Here is a 16,473-nt window from a genome sequence, read left to right on the forward strand (position 1 = left end):
TGCTTCATGCCATGCCACAGTAAGTGTTTTTGTTTCTGACATAACGTGGACTGTGAGGGTTTTGTTTTCCCGAGATGCAAGTAAAGCTGGACTGGACATGGCGTGAAGGTAAAGACATGATTTATTTTTAACTCTAAACTACCAAAAAGGAAGCAAACAAAAGGCGCGCACAATGGCGGAGAACAAACTTGACTAATGAAACAAAAGACTAGCACAAAGGCAATTAACTATGAACATGAAACAAAAACACTTACTGTGGCATGGCATGAAACATGAACTATAGTAAACAGGAATCTCATGGGTAGCAGAGGTAATGTCGCCAGGCTGAATTCCTGGCAACAATGGGTTTAAATAATATCGACATGATTGACAACAGGTGCGCGAGTGCAAAACGTGAAACCGGTGAAACTAATGGTCGTTATGGTGACAAAACAAACAAGAGTGCACAAAGAGTCCAAAAACAAAACCGAACATAACTAAAACAAAACATGATCACACAGACATGACAGTATTAATCAGAGAAAAGGGTGGCTATTTTGAAGAAACTATAATATAAAACATGTTTTCAGTTATTTCACCTTTTTTTAAGTACATAACTCCACATGTGTTCATTCATAGTTTTGATGCCTTCAGTGACAATCTACATTGTAAATAGTCATGAAAATAAAGAAAACATAATAAAACATCACTTACTGTACATTGTCTGCTGTCATCACGATACCGACTGCTAGGATGTTCATATATTCCCATTTCGATGAAGAATGACTCATAATCCTCGCGAAGAAAAGGGAGGTGGTACCATGCGTCTTTTCGTGTCGTTCTCGCCATCTCCGGCTCTAAATCGGCTGAAAGGAAGACTTTTTTTTCTCTTCCACAATGTAAATTCGAAAATGTGGAAGTTATCAGCACTACTGCGAATCTTGTCTGATTCCAATCAACGCAAGTCATCAAAATAAGGTAATACATCAATTTATATTCTTGTCTTCATGAAAGAAAGAAATCTATATGTTATGGTTATGATTTGAGATTATTTCGAACATACATACAATTACAACATGATACCTGGGCGGTTTAGCTCAGTTGGTAGAGTGGCCGTGCCAGCAACTTGAAGGTTCCAGGTTCGATCCCCGCTTCCGCCATCCTAGTCACTGCCGTTGTGTCCTTGGGCAAGACACTTTACCCACCTGCTCCCAGTGCCACCCACACTGGTTTAAATGTAACTTAGATTTTGGGTTTCACTATGTAAAAGCGCTTTGAGTCACTAGAGAAAAGTGCTATATAAGTATAATTCACTTCACTTCACTTAAACATGCTTGTATTTTTATTCAACAAACATGTTAACAAAAAATGCCTCTTTCATAAATAATTAAATATAAATTATAAATATATATATATATTATATTTGTATGTATATACTGTACAGGCCAACAGTTTGGAGACACCTTCTCATTTCAATGCGTTTTCTTTATTTTCATGACTATTTACATTGCAGATTGTCACTGAAGGCATCAAAACTATGACACCTGTGAAGTGAAATCCATTTCAGGGGACTACCTCTTGAAGCTCATCGAGAGAACGCCAAAAGTGTGCGAAAAAGTAATCAGAGCAGAGGGTGGCTATTTTGAAGAAACTAGAATTTCAAAACATGTTTTCAGTTATTTCACCTTTTTTTGTTAAGTTCATCACTCCACATGTGTTCATTCATAGTTTTGATGCCTTCAGTGACAATCTACAATGTAAATAGTCATGAAAACAAAGAAAACGCATTGAATGAGAAGGTGTGTCCAAACTTTACACACAAATATAATATATACACTATATTGCCAAGAGTATGATGAGAATCACTTGGCCCGGTGTATAAAATGAAGCACTTAGACATGGGGACTGTTTCTACAAACATTTGTGAAAGAATGGGCCGCACTCCGGAGCTCAGTGATTTCCAGCGTGGAACTGTCATAGGATGCCACCTGTGCAACAAATCCAGTCATGAAATTTCCTCGCTCCTAAATATTCCAACGTCAACTGTTGGCTTTATCATAAGAAAATGGAAGCGTTTGGGAACAACAGCAACTCAGCCACGAAGTGGTAGGCCACGTAATCGCTACAGAGCTCCAAACTTCATGTGACTTTCCAATTAGCCCACGTACAGTACGCAGAGAGCTTCATGGAATGGGTTTCCATGGCCGAGCAGCTGCATCTAAGCCATACATCACCAAGTCCAATGCAAAGCGTGGGATGCAGTGGTGTAAAGCACGTGGCCACTGGACTCTAGAGCAGTGGAGACGCCTTCTCTGGAGTGATGGATCACGCTTCTCCATCTGGCAATCTGATGGACCAGTCTGGGTTTGGAGGTTGCAAGGAGAACGGTACATTTTGGACTGCATTGTGCCGAGTGTGAAATTTGGTGGAAGAGGAATTATGGTGTGGGGTTGTTTTTCAGGAGTTGGGCTTGGCCCCTTAGTTCCAGTGAAAAGACCTAAACCCGATAGAAGACCTTTGGGATGAATTAGAACAAAGTCTGAGAGCCAGGCCTTCTCCACCAACATCAATGTGTGACCTCACCAATGCGCTATTGGAAGAATGGTCGAAAATTCCTATAAACACACTCCGCAACCTTGTGGACAGCCTTCCCAGAAGAGTTGAAGCTGTAATAGCTGCGAAAGGTGGACAACATCATAATAAACCCTATAGGTTAGGGTTATAGGTTGGCAATATAGCGTATATTTATGATTTATATTTAATTATTTATGAAAGAGATGTTTTTTGTTAACATGTTTGTCGAATAAAAATACAAGCATGTTTAACACAGGTATCATGTTGTAATTGTATGTATGTTCGAAATAATCTCAAATCATAACCATAACATATAGATTTCTTTCTTTCATGAAGACAAGAATATAAGTTGGTGTATTACCTTATTTTGATGACTTGCATTGATTGGAATCAGACAAGAGTCGCAGTAGTGCTGATAACTTCCACATTTTCGAATTTACATTGTGGAAGAGAAAAAAAAAGTCTTCCTTTCAGCCGATTTAGAGCCGAAAAGACGCATGGTGCCACCTCCCTTTTCTTTGCGAGGATTATGAGTCATTCTTCATCAAAAAATGGGAATGTATGAACATCCTAGCAGTCGGTATCGTAATGACAGCAGACAATGTACAGTAAGTGATGTTTTATTATGTTTGTTGGCTCTCATAAAGTCGTGATGCGTTTTTGAAATGAATGTGCCGCGTATGCTTAAAATGATCAAAATACGTCAATATTAAATGTTATTATGAATGTGCCCCTTACTACATTACATATACAATCATGTAAACCTTAATGGAGGTGTTTGGATGTTTTTTTAACGGCTTTATAGGCAGAATAGTGCCGCTCCCAAAGTCTCCATTGTAAGCAGATTGCATTTATTTAATATTTAGAATTCATTAAAAAAAATCCATCTGTCATCATGTCTTTCATAATGATTGTGAATGACAATTTTTGTCAAAATTCCCCAAAAAAGTGCAGTTCCCCTTTAAAGTACCAGTATAGTGGAAAAACTATCAGTCAATCAACGTTAATTCATATAGCCCTTAATCACAAATGTCTCAAAGGGCTGCACAAGCCACAACGACATATTGAGGCTATTATCATATATATCTGATTTATGACACAAAAAGACTTCCAAAGTTTGCAAGCAAATAGATATGATCAAAATAGTATCAATTTCACAGAGATTCTTCAGCCTTTTTGAGAGTTAATGAGCAACCCAGTCACATGATCTGAGACGTAGAGGGAGGAACCACAGATCCCTTCCCCATCAACAACGATGCTAATCAAGCAGACTTTGAGAGCCAACGACGATTACTTTGGGAAACACTATGATCCAGAACCATGCATTTTTTTTAGCTTAAACACAATGAAGGTTAGCAATAAGTTTTAGAAGCTGAGTGCTAAACGGATGCAGCTTTATTGAAACACTATAGCTAGTAGCGTTGCACATCTCTCTCTGATAAACGATTCGATATGCATCTAGATACACGGGTTACGATTCGATTCAAAAACGATATCCTTTTATTACAGACCGATTCGATTGGATTCGATTCCGAATGATACGATTCGATTTGACGGTTAATATTCAAGACTCTAAATCCCCAAGCATTGTGGCTTTACGGCACTGGCAAAAAAAACAGAACATCAAAATCACATGTCAATGTATTTATTTTTACACATGGACCAAAAAAAGTCTGGCTGAATTGTAGGATGGGAACTCCAGAGGTAAAAGTAGCACAGAATAGTAACAACAAAGTGCAATATTTCAGCCTGAGCATAGTTTTGTACACTAGAGGTAGGTAACAAAGATTCAATATTTCAACCTGAGCATATAGTGTTGTGAACACTAGAGGTAGGTAACAATGAACACTAGAGGTAGGTAACAAAGGTGCAACATTACAATGTAAACAAGTTACACACCTATAACACATCTCAAAATGTGGCAACAATGAGCACAGTGACAAGTGCTTTGTGTAAAAGAATATTATTATTATTAGCCTTTATTTAACCAGGTAAAATCCCATTGAGATCAAAGATCTCTTTTCCAAGGGAGACCTGGCCAAGAGGGCAGCAGCAAGGTTACATTAAAAACAGTAAACAAATACATAAAACATCACATTTACGACATTAAAACTTGCTCACATAACACATGTGCATACAGACAAGGTAGACTGCAGTCCTTTCACAGAAGCTTTAAACTCATTCAACGTAACAAGGGTTTGAAGTTTAATATTCGATTGTAGGTTATTCCAAGCCTTCGCTGCTGAAAACCTAAATGCTTTCTTGCCCAGTTCAGTTCTTACTTTGGGGACGACAAATTGCAGAACATTCATTGAACGAAGATTGTGACTTCCTTGTTTCTTTGTTAAAAGACAAGACAGATAAGATGGAGTGATACCCAGAATGGTTTTGTAGATGAAAACATACCAATGATTGAGGCGTCAATAGAGAAAATAAATACATATGTAAAAAGAAAAATCAAACTACTGTGTGTGAGGTACCGTTTCCCAGGTCAAAAAGCAGTAGTCACTATGCCTGTGCATTTTCATCATCGCTGTCCTCTGTTTTTTTGGAGGGCAGATTTTTTTTAAGGAAATGTTTGAGCAGACTACGTTTTGTGGAAACAATGTCTCCCGCAGTACTGAACACACGTTCAGATGCCACACTCCTGCTCGTTTTCACGGGGTTTTAACTCACCGTACTCTTGGCCGTGTTTCCTCTTTGCATGCTGGTCGAGATTTGTAGTGCTGCCAGTGTACGTCGACGATGCTCGACACAATTTACAAATAGCATGGCTTCTGTCGAGCTTCCCTTCCTTCTTATGAAACCCAAAAACTTTCCACACTTTGGATTTCTGTCTCCCCGATGCGTTGAAAATCTTTCTCGGTCCATTATCACCTTCGGTCAGACTGACGCTTTCGTTCTCCTCCACATTCATTTTCCGTGTTGTCTCTTGTTTATCACTCGTGCTAATACCAGCTAGGCGGCTACCGCGTTTGGTGAGTAGCTTCAGCTCTCGCGTTGTTTTAGAGACGCTGACGCATATCGTAATCTAGCCAACCCATGCAAAGTCTCGGGATAACCGATCCATGACTCTATAACCGATTCAGCTAGGAATTCATGGATTATTCGCATTGATTGAGGAGTCTGCTACCGATGCAATCTAATCGCTCACTTGTTGAATCGAATACTCAGTCGCATCGGTTTATCGTTCACAACCCTAATAGCTAGGTGCTAAACATACAAACTAACCATAATTTGGGATGATACTCGAAACCGGTTTTCCCGGTTGTTTGATAAGAAAAGAACAGAGTCTTCGGACTCGAATCCCTTTTTGAGAACCGGTACCCGTTATCGAGACCACTATAGTAAAGGAAAAGAGTTGATTCTTTATTCGAATCCCGTCCCGACCAGAAATGCTCCGTGGGACATCACAAGAAATGGCGTCACGTAGCGAAAGCAGGAAAACAATGGACGGGAAAAAGCGCTCCAAGGTGTAATAAAGTTCAAAACAAAAGCTATAATCCATCGAATAACTTTACTGAGAGATTTGAGCAGGGTAAAAACACATGACGAACACTTTTACGACCAACCGGAAACATAGCAACCAGGCTAGCAACGCACCTCCTTTACGGCAGCTGTCGCAACGTTCTTAAAACAACCGCAGCACATACATATATATACAACACATCTCCCTTTTTTAACTTTTGTTTTTCTTTCCTTGTAAACAAAACAAAATCACACTGTAGATGTGTTGTCTGTCTAATTATAAATAATGCAGACGAGGCGTGTTGGCTGAGTTCTTGACGTTTACTTTCACAGCGTGGCAACATGCAACACTTTTCGGGGCTACCGCGCATGCTCGTAACTCCCGTTGCATGCTGGGTAGTGTAGTTGTTATATTCTCTAGCTCATAACATTTTCCCCCATAAAGAAATAATGTTAACTTAATAAAGTGTATTTCTTTTTTTAGCTTTAACTTTTCATTTTTTAGCATTGTAACCACATTTGCAAAGAACTTTTCTCTTCATAGAATTTTCTTTCAATAAAGAAATAAAGTGCAAAAATGTCAAAGCATCATAACAAACAGTTATGTCAAATAACAGCAGAAGTGCACTTTTTGGAGAGCTGTATTATTTTCAGTTTTGTGCCCAAGGGACTGATTTTATTTAACACTATATTATTATTTATACACCTATAGTGATCACAGAGACAGCTTGTTTTTGTGTTACTGTATATATGTGTTTCTCTGAAAAATCCCACTTAATATACTTTAGGTAACAACAGTCAATATTTATTTATTTTATTTTATTTTTTAGGTGGGTAACAGTCAATATTTATTTATTTATTAGATTTTATTTTTTAAATTATATAATAAAAGTGAGCTTTTGTTAAACCAAATAGTGTGTGTTTTTTTCCATATACAACAACCTATCTGGACTCGATAAGAGAATCGATAAGGAATTGGTTCGATAAGAGGATTCGATAATAGGCTCGAACTCGATAATTCCTTATCAAACATCATCCCTAACCATAATAAAAACGTACTGCAGCATTTCCACCGCCGATGGGATGCTGACCGACAGGCTCACATAATCCCGTTTAGATGAAGAATCAATCACAATTTTCACTTTCAAAAGTTCCCGCAACTAGTGTCTTTTTGTATCTTTTTCGTCATCTTCGATGTCAAAAAGTCGACCAGCCTCTTGGTCCATGGCCACATTTGTCTACTACCAGGGGAGAGATGCATGAATTATAATCTAGAATGAACTTGTGTGTCAACAATATTGTCATGATCCGTGGCCCAGATCGTGTTTTTGTTATTTTCTATTAGTTTTAGACTTCCTTAGTTCCTGTTGTTGTGCACCCTTGAGTTTGTTTAGTTACCATGGCTACTTATTATTTTCACCTGCCTCTGATTGGTGTTCGGGACGCTCACCTGTTCCCCGAGCACTAATCAGAGGCATTATTTAAGCCTGCCTTTGCCGGTCAGTCAGCCTGGCTTCATTGTTTGCTTCAAGCTTCTGTTACGTGTGGGGGGTCGCAGCTTGCTGCGAGGTTCGTTACCCCGGGATGCTAACGGACCACTCCGGACAGGACGTCCAGGTAGGAGCATAATTTATTCTCAAAAACTCAAACAATATAGTTAAGTAGCCATGGTAACTAAACAAACTCAAGGGTGCACAACAACAGGAACTCAGGGAGTCCAAAACTAACAGAAAATAACAAAAACATGATCCGGGCCATGGATCATGACAAATATTTAGTTAATTTTCAGGTCACAACATGTAAATGGAGTACTGTTAGCGCTTTCTGGATGTTTTTTTAGAGGGTTTTATGGGCAGAATAGAGGACTCTCGATCTGTTGACTCAATATTTAGCTACACATATGTGATCTTGTCTTTCATAAGAATTGTGAATGATAAACAGCACAACTGTTTCCGCTGTTTCCTGTATGACTGATCTGATGATATGGTCAGCGTGCAGAATCGTTCCTCCAATCTACGGAAATTGCCAACTGCGGTGCGCGGCCAGCGGTCGCACTTATGCTGACATGCGATTAAGACGCACATTTTTCTAAATGAAGCGTAGAGGAACATTTCAATGATATTTGAGATGTTTTTCAAACTAATTATGGCCAATAGTGCTTAAATAATAGACTAAAGTACACTACCGTTCAAAAGTTTGGGGTCACCCAAACAATTTAGTGGAATAGCCTTCATTTCTAAGAACAAGAATAGACTGTCGAGTTTCAGATGAAAGTTCTCTTTTTCTGGCCAGTTTGAGCGTTTAATTGACCCCACAAATGTGATGCTCCAGAAACTCAATCTGCTCAAAGGAAGGTCCGTTTTGTAGCTTCTGTAACGAGCTAAAGTGTTTTCAGATGTGTGAACATGATTGCACAAGGGTTTTCTAATCATCAATTAGCCTTCTGAGCCAATGAGCAAACACATTGTACCATTAGAACACTGGAGTGATAGTTGCTGGAAATGGGCCTCTATACACCTATGTAGATGTTGCACCAAAAAGCAGACATTTGCAGCTAGAATAGTCATTTACCACATTAGCAATGTATAGAGTGTATTTCTTTCAAGTTAAGACTAGTTTAAAGTTATCTTCATTGAAAAGTACAGTGCTTTTCCTTCAAAAATAAGGACATTTCAAGGTGACCCCAAACTTTTGAACGGTAGTGTATATCCATTCAAATACTTAAATTTGTTTTCATGTAAAAAAGAGGGGGCACTTTGATACATTTTGTACATCAAAAATGCTAAAACAATTATGATATTCCAAACTGTGTCAAATAATGTGGCTTCACCACATCGCAGAATTTTTTTTCGAAGTACATACTACAATATTTGGGGGGCCTTTGCACTTTGCCACTTGGCGATCACTCCAGCAGCACTGAGAGCGGACTCAGTCAAACTATCTCTTGGTTATGTTGCAATTTTCGATGTCAACAAACCAATTGAATCAAAAAATGCTGCAATGTAAGTTAAGTAAAGCTCAACCTTTCCAAAAATTCTCTACCTTGATGTTAGTATACATAACCCAAAACCAGTGAAGTTGGCACCTTGTGGAAATCGGAAATAAAAACAGAATACAATGATTTGCAAATCCTTTTTAACCTACATTCCATTGAATAAACCGCAAAGACAAGGTTCATCTAAGATGGAAATGTGTTCTGTGGTCTGACGAGTCCACATTTCAAATTGTTTTTGGAAACTGTGGACGTCGTGTCCTACGGACCAAAGAGAAAAAGAACCATCTGTTGAAAGTTGAAAAGCCAGCATGTGTGATGGTATGGGGGTGTATTAGTGCCCAAGACATGGGTAACTTACACATCTGTGAAGGCACCATTAATGCTAAAAGGTACATACAGGTTTTGGTGCAACATATGTTGCCATCCAAGCAACGTTATCATGGACGCCCCTGCTTATTTCAGCCAGACAATGCCATGCCACGTGTTACAACAGTGTGGCTTCATAGTAAAAGATTGCGGGTACTAGACTGGCCTGCCTGTAGTCCAGACCTGTCTCCCATTGAAAATGTGTGCCGCATTATGAAGCCTCTGTTGAACAACTTAAGCTGTACATCAAGCAAGAATGGGAAAAAAATCAACCTGAAAAGCTTCAAAAATTGGTCTCCTCAGTTCCCAAACGTTTCCTGAGTGTTGTTAAAAGGAAAGGCTATGTAACACAGTAGTAAAAATGCCCCTCTGCCAACTTTTTTGCAATGTGTTGCTGCCATTAAATTCTAAGTTAATGATTATTTGCAAAAAAAAAAAAGTGTTTCTCAGTTCGAACATTAATTATCTTGTAGGGATGGGCGATACCACACTTTTAGGATTCGATACGATACCGATACTTTTTCTTGCATTTTCATCGATACCGATACCATTAATTTCTTATTGGCAATTTTTGTCAGTCAAAAATATTATTACTATTGTTATTATTTAAGACAAATCACAAGACAAGTGTCTCTCATAGATAACTCCCAGGGAAAATATAATCCTATTTACACACTAATTACTAAATAAAGGGAGTGCCCTAATTGCATTGCAGTAATTGTCCTCTATAGCATTTACAAACAGCGTGCCATGTTGTATGTTTTGTTTTTTCTTGCACACACAGGAGACAGTAAAGCATACTTAGTCATCAGCCACACAGCTTACACTGACGGTAGCCGTATCAAACAACTTTAACATTGTTACGTTACAAATATGCGCCACACTGTGAACCCACACCAAAAAAGAATGAAAAACACATTTCTGGAGAACATCCCACCGTAACACAACATAAACACAACACAACCAATACCCAGAATCCCATGCAGCCCTAACTCTTCCGGTCTACATTATACACCCCCGCTGCCACCAAATCCCCCCACACATCAACCCCCCCACCCCTCTCCGTGCGTTGGTTGAGCGGAAGAGTTAGGGCTGCATGGGATTCTGGGTATTGGTACCGTCAGTGTAAGATGTGTGGCTGCTGAGGTAGTATGCCTTGCTGTCACTTACATGAGCAAGCTGAAACTGCATTCTACATGAGGTCGAGCAGGTATGCTGTTTGGGCAGGCTGTAGAGGGCGCCAAATGCAGTGTCATCACGCTCTGATATTCGGGAGTCTCCCGGGAAAAATGAGAGGGTTGGCAAGTATGACGCTATCGAGCGCCATTTATTCAAAACTCGCGGGCCGCACTAACATCAAATTTCCACATAAAAGTGCGTGCCGGTGTGTGTGTTGGAGACCCCTGGTTAACATAGCACAAAGCGTTTAAGCTTTGTATGCGGTGTTTTTCATTTTAATTTTTTTTGTGGCTCCCATTATTTTCTTTAATTTGTGAAACTTGCCAAAATGGCTCTTTGAGTGGTAAATGTTGCCGACCCCTGCTCTAGCAGAAAATGTCACTGCAGCAGCCCAGAGATCAGACAATACAGCCCAGTCATTGATACTCTTGATGGACACTTAAAGACCCCACCAAGATCCTCAACAAGTACATTTATTTATAATTACAATATTTTAACTTTTACAATTTTTCATTGTAGTCTTTAATTGTGGAAACAACTTTGCAAGCATGCGGCATAATAAAATACTTCAAAGTCCGCCTGCATTGTTTTGACCCACCCAAATTAAAAAATCTATTTCCTTGTCAAATCATATTTCCCTTGTCATAGTACCAAACCCAAAACCAGTGAAGTTGGCACGTTGTGTAAATGGTAAATAAATACAGAATACAATGATTTGCAAATCATTTTCAACTTATATTCAATTGAATAGACTGCAAAGACAAGATATTTGACGTTCGAACTGAGAAACTTCTTTTTTTTTTTGCAAATAATCATTAACTTAGAATTTAATGGCAGCAACACATTGCAAACAAGTTGGCACAGGGGCATTTTTACTACTGTGTTACATGGCCTTTCCTTTTAACAACACTCAGTAAACGTTTGGGAACTGAGGAGACCAATTTTTTAAACTTCTCTGGTGGAATTCTTTCCCATTCTTGCTTGATGTACAGCTTAAGTTGTTTAACAGTCCTGGGGTCTTCGTTGTTGTATTTTAGGCTTCATATTGTGCCACACATTTTCAATGGACTGGACTACAGTCAGGCCAGTCTAGTACCCGCACTCTTTTACTATGAAGCCATGTTGTTGTAACACGTGGCTTGGCATTGTCTTGCTGAAATAAGCAGGGGCGTCCATTAAAAAGACGTCGCTTGAATGGCAACATATGTTTCTCCAAAACCTGTATGTACCTTTCAGCATTAATGGTGCCTTCACAGATGTGTAAGTTACCCATGTATTTGGCACTAGTACACCCCCATACCATCACAGATGCTGTTTTTTTTTAACTTTGCTCCTAGAACAATCCAGATGTTTTTTTTTCCCTCTTTGGTCCAGAGGACACAATGTCCACAGTTTCCAAAAACAATTTGAAATGTGGACTCGTCAGACCACAAAACACTTTTACACTTTGCATCAATCCATCTTAGATGAGCTCGGGCCCAGCGAAGCAGGCTGTGTTTCTGGGTGTTGTTGATAAATGGCTTTCGCTTTGCATAGTAGAGTTTTAACTTGCACTTACAAACGTAGAGACGAACTGCAGTTACTGACAGTGGTTTTCTGAAGTGTTCCTGAGCCCACGTGGTGATATCCTTTACATACTGATGTCGCTTTTTGATGCAGTACCGCCTGAGAGATCGAAGGTCCGTAATATCGCTTACGTGCAGTGATTTCTCCAGATTCTCTGAACCTTTTGATGATATTATGGACCGTAGATGGTGAAATCCCTAAATTCCTTGCAATAGCTCATTGAGAAATGTTGTTTTTAAACAATTTGCTCACGCATTTGTTTACAAAGTGGTGACCCTCGCCCCCGTCCTTGTTTGTGAACGACTGAGCATTTCATGGAAGCTGCTTTTATACCCAATCATGGCACCCACCTGTTCCCAATTGACCTGTTCACCTGTGGGATGTTCCAAATAAGTGTTTGATGAGCATTCTTCAACTTTTTCAGTCTTTTTAGCCACTTGTGCCAGCTTTTATGAAACATGTTGCAGGCATCAAATTCCAAATGAGCTAATATTTGCATAAAATAACAAAGTTTTCCAGTTCGAACGTTAAGTATGTTGTCTTTGCAGTCTATTCAATTGAATATGGGTTAAAAAGGGTTTGCAAATCATTGTATTCTGTTTTTATTTACCATTTACACAACGTGCCAACTTCACTGGTTTTGGGTTTTGTAGTTTTCCTAAACGCAGGTGTGCTGGCAGGAAGTGTCACATACTCAACGGGGCCCGTGGAATTTTCCCAACCCTTACCTGATGCCTCTGTTTCAAATAAATGTAAACATCTCGTGAACCCAATATTGTTATTAAGCAGAGGTAACACAAACCAGGGAAGGATTCAAAAGAGCTGCCGTCAGAGCCGACAAACTGCTGCTGCTAGCCTGCTGAGCTAACAAAAACAGCTCAAGCTACTGAGCGTGGGCTCGCTTATGTCACACGTCACTTGGCAACAGGCCACGCCTTTTAAAATGAACACTTATCCTAACTGCTTTATGCCAGATAATAAAATTGTTCTTAGGAAGCACAATAATTACTTTCCCTAGTAATTAATTAATTAAAGAGTAACTATGTTCATAATTTAATTAGTTTGTTGGATGTCCGCCCTGAGATCGGTAGGTTGTGAGTTCAAACCCCGGCCGAGTCACATCAAAGACTATTAAAATGGGAGCCATTACCTCCTTGCTTGGCACTCAGCATCAAGGGTTGGAATTGGTGGTTAAATCACCAAAAATGTTTCCCGGGCGCGGCACCGCTGCTGCCCACTGCTCCCCTCACCTCCCAGGGGGTGAACAAGGGGAATGGGTCAAATGCAGAGGACACACCTAGTGTGTGTGTGACAATCATTGGTACTTTAACTTTAACTTAATTGGGTTTGAGACATTTCATATTGCTACTAAATTTGTTCTGTGCTATTTTTGTAATTTAGTCGCACCGGTGCTACTAATGGAAAAGCTACACGTACTTATTTAGAAAAGTATCGAAATACATTTTGGTACCGGTACCAAAATATTGGTATCGGGACAACCCTTCGCTGCTGACCTGTCTCCGCTCGGGATGGTCTCCTGCTGGCCCCACTATGGACTGGACTCTCACTATTATGTTAGATCCACTATGGACTGGACTCTCACTATTATGTTAGATCCACTATGGACTGGACTCTCACTATTATGTTAGATCCACTATGGACTGGACTCTCACTATTATGTTAGATCCACTATGGACTGGACTCTCACTATTATGTTAGATCCACTATGGACTGGACTCTCACTATTATGTTAGATCCACTATGGACTGGACTCTCACTATTATGTTAGATCCACTATGGACTGGATTCTCACTATTATGTTTGAACCACTATGGACTGGACTCTCACTATTATGTTAGATCCACTATGGACTGGACTCTCACTATTATGTTAGATCCACTATGGACTGGACTCTCACTATTATGTTAGATCCACTATGGACTGGACTCACACTATTATGTTAGATCCACTATGGACTGGGCTCTCACTATTATGTTAGAACCACTATGGACTGGACTCTCACTATTATGTTAGATCCACTATGGACTAGACTCTCACTATTATGTTAGATCCACTATGGACTAGACTCTCACTATTATGTTAGATCCACTATGGACTGGACTCTCACTATTATGTTAGATCCACTACGGACTGGACTCTCACTATTATGTTAGATCCACTATGGACTGGACTCTCACTATTATGTTAGATCCACTACGGACTGGACTCTCACTATTATGTTAGAACCACTATGGACTGGACTCTCACTATTATGTTAGATCCACTATGGACTGGACTCTCACTATTATGTTAGATCCACTATGGACTGGGCTCTCACTATTATGTTAGAACCACTATGGACTGGACTCTCACTATTATGTTAGATCCACTATGGACTGGACTCTCACTATTATGTTAGATCCACTATGGACTGGATTCTCACTATTATGTTAGATCCACTATGGACTGGATTCTCACTATTATGTTCGAACCACTATGGACTGAACTCTCACTATTATGTTAGACCCACTATGGACTGGACTCTCACTATTATGTTAGATCCACTATGGACTAGACTCTCACTATTATGTTAGATCCACTACGGACTGGACTCTCACTATTATGTTAGATCCACTATGGACTAGACTCTCACTATTATGTTAGATCCACTACGGACTGGACTCTCACTATTATGTTAGATCCACTGTGGACTAGACTCTCACAATATTATGCTAGATCCACTCGACGTCCATTGCACCGGTCGCCCGGGCGGGGGCGGGGGGGTCCCCGCATCTGCGGTCCCCTCCAAGGTTTCTCATTGTCCCATTGGGTTGAGTTTTTCCTTGCCCTGATGTGGGATCTGAGGATGTTGTTGTGGCTTGTGCAGCCCTTTGAGACACTCATGATTTAGGGCTATATACGTAAACATTGATTGATTGAACCCTACAGTGCATGCGGTGTCATTCCAAACTACTAGTTTTTGATCCAATAAAAGAAAAACTTGTTTTGAATTATCTTTGTAATTTCTATTTAATGATTTCTTTAAAAAAGTAGGGGAAATCAAATTAAAAACAAATCGTGAATCGACATTTTTGTGAAGAAATCGGGGAATTTTATTTTTGGGCCATATCGACGAGACATATACCATCAAACGTTTCCGGGATGACCTCTAAAAAGAGATGATGTGTGCTCGCCAGGTGTAACATGGGTGACCCCTGACCTCACAAATGGACACAAATGTCCCATTTTAGACAAACTCCCCCCAAAAGTGGAAGCTGTTAAAGCCGCAAAGGGGTGAGGCTCTTTTAGTTTCACTTCCGGTATAAGTAACGGTTTCCCACCGGTAGTGCTCTTTGTGACGAGTGTTTCTAGACGCTGCAGTGCTGCTCCTTTTGTCTTAGCAGTCGAGACACATGTATTTTATCAGATACCCTTTTGTTCTATTGCTTCCTAAATAATATTGGAGTGCGGCCTGGTCAGGGAGGAATGCTGTGTTGTAAAGGCCAGTTGTCATATAACACACAGGAATGGCCCCCCTCCCACATACGTGGCGAGTCTTAAACTCTCTCACACACACGTACAGAAGCACGCACGCTTGATGGCTATCATTAGATTGATGCCACCTGACACTTAGTAAGCACTGGAATGTGCTTGGCGGCCATGATGATGAGGAGGAGGAGGAGGAGGAGTGATGGGGAGCGTTGCGGTACCAAGTCTCCGGAGTGCCGCATGTTTGGAGATACTTTGTCCACTCTCTTAACCACATCCTGCTACTTGTGAAGAGCCTGAGCTATCAAGGCTAAGCTAATTGTAATCCTCGTCTGAGCTGTGCCGCATGCTGAAATGCAACCGTTTGGCTGGTTCAACGGCGCTTAAGTGTCCTCACCTACTTCACCCCCCGTTTGACCTCCCAGACTGACCTCGACTTCTCACTTGGTTACCACATGCGTCACGGTTGTTCACGTTTGACACACAATAGGACGACAGGAAGTCCACAAACCAAAGTATGCAAACCCAGAATATTACACTGTGCAGTGTGAACTCTATCAACAACTGTCACCACCATCCCCAATAACAACTCTACAATAATAATATAGATTCCGACAAATTCAACATTATTAGGCTAGACCAGGGGTCACCAACGCGGTGCCCGCGGGCACCAGGTAGCCCGTACGGACCAGGGGCCGTACTTATCAAGCTTCTTAGAATTACTCCTAAGAAGTCTGCTAAGAGTTGACTTAAGAGTAAATAAATTCTTCGCTGAAAGCTGCACTTAAAAGTTAGTTATCAAGCGCCTTACTCACACTTTTAGCGAAGTGTAGGACTGAATCTTAAGTGTCACACTC

General features: G+C 40.2%; 1 protein-coding gene across 5 annotated transcripts in view; it reads left to right on the top strand.

Moving 5' to 3' along the window:
- The window catches only part of arhgef1b (Rho guanine nucleotide exchange factor (GEF) 1b), a 163,859-nt gene that overhangs the window by 38,352 nt on the left and 109,034 nt on the right, over positions 1-16,473 (top strand). Inside the window, exon 1 of one of the 5 annotated variants that reach the window (XM_062063921.1) lies at positions 3,144-3,161. The exons of the other annotated variants lie outside the window; for them this stretch is intronic. The gene's annotated coding sequence lies outside the window, so the exon portion shown is untranslated. Of the gene's footprint in view, positions 1-3,143; positions 3,162-16,473 lie in introns of those variants that run through there. 5 annotated transcript variants of the gene reach the window in all.

This window comes from Entelurus aequoreus, linkage group LG11, assembly GCF_033978785.1.
Source record: "Entelurus aequoreus isolate RoL-2023_Sb linkage group LG11, RoL_Eaeq_v1.1, whole genome shotgun sequence".
NCBI lineage: Eukaryota > Metazoa > Chordata > Actinopteri > Syngnathiformes > Syngnathidae > Entelurus > Entelurus aequoreus.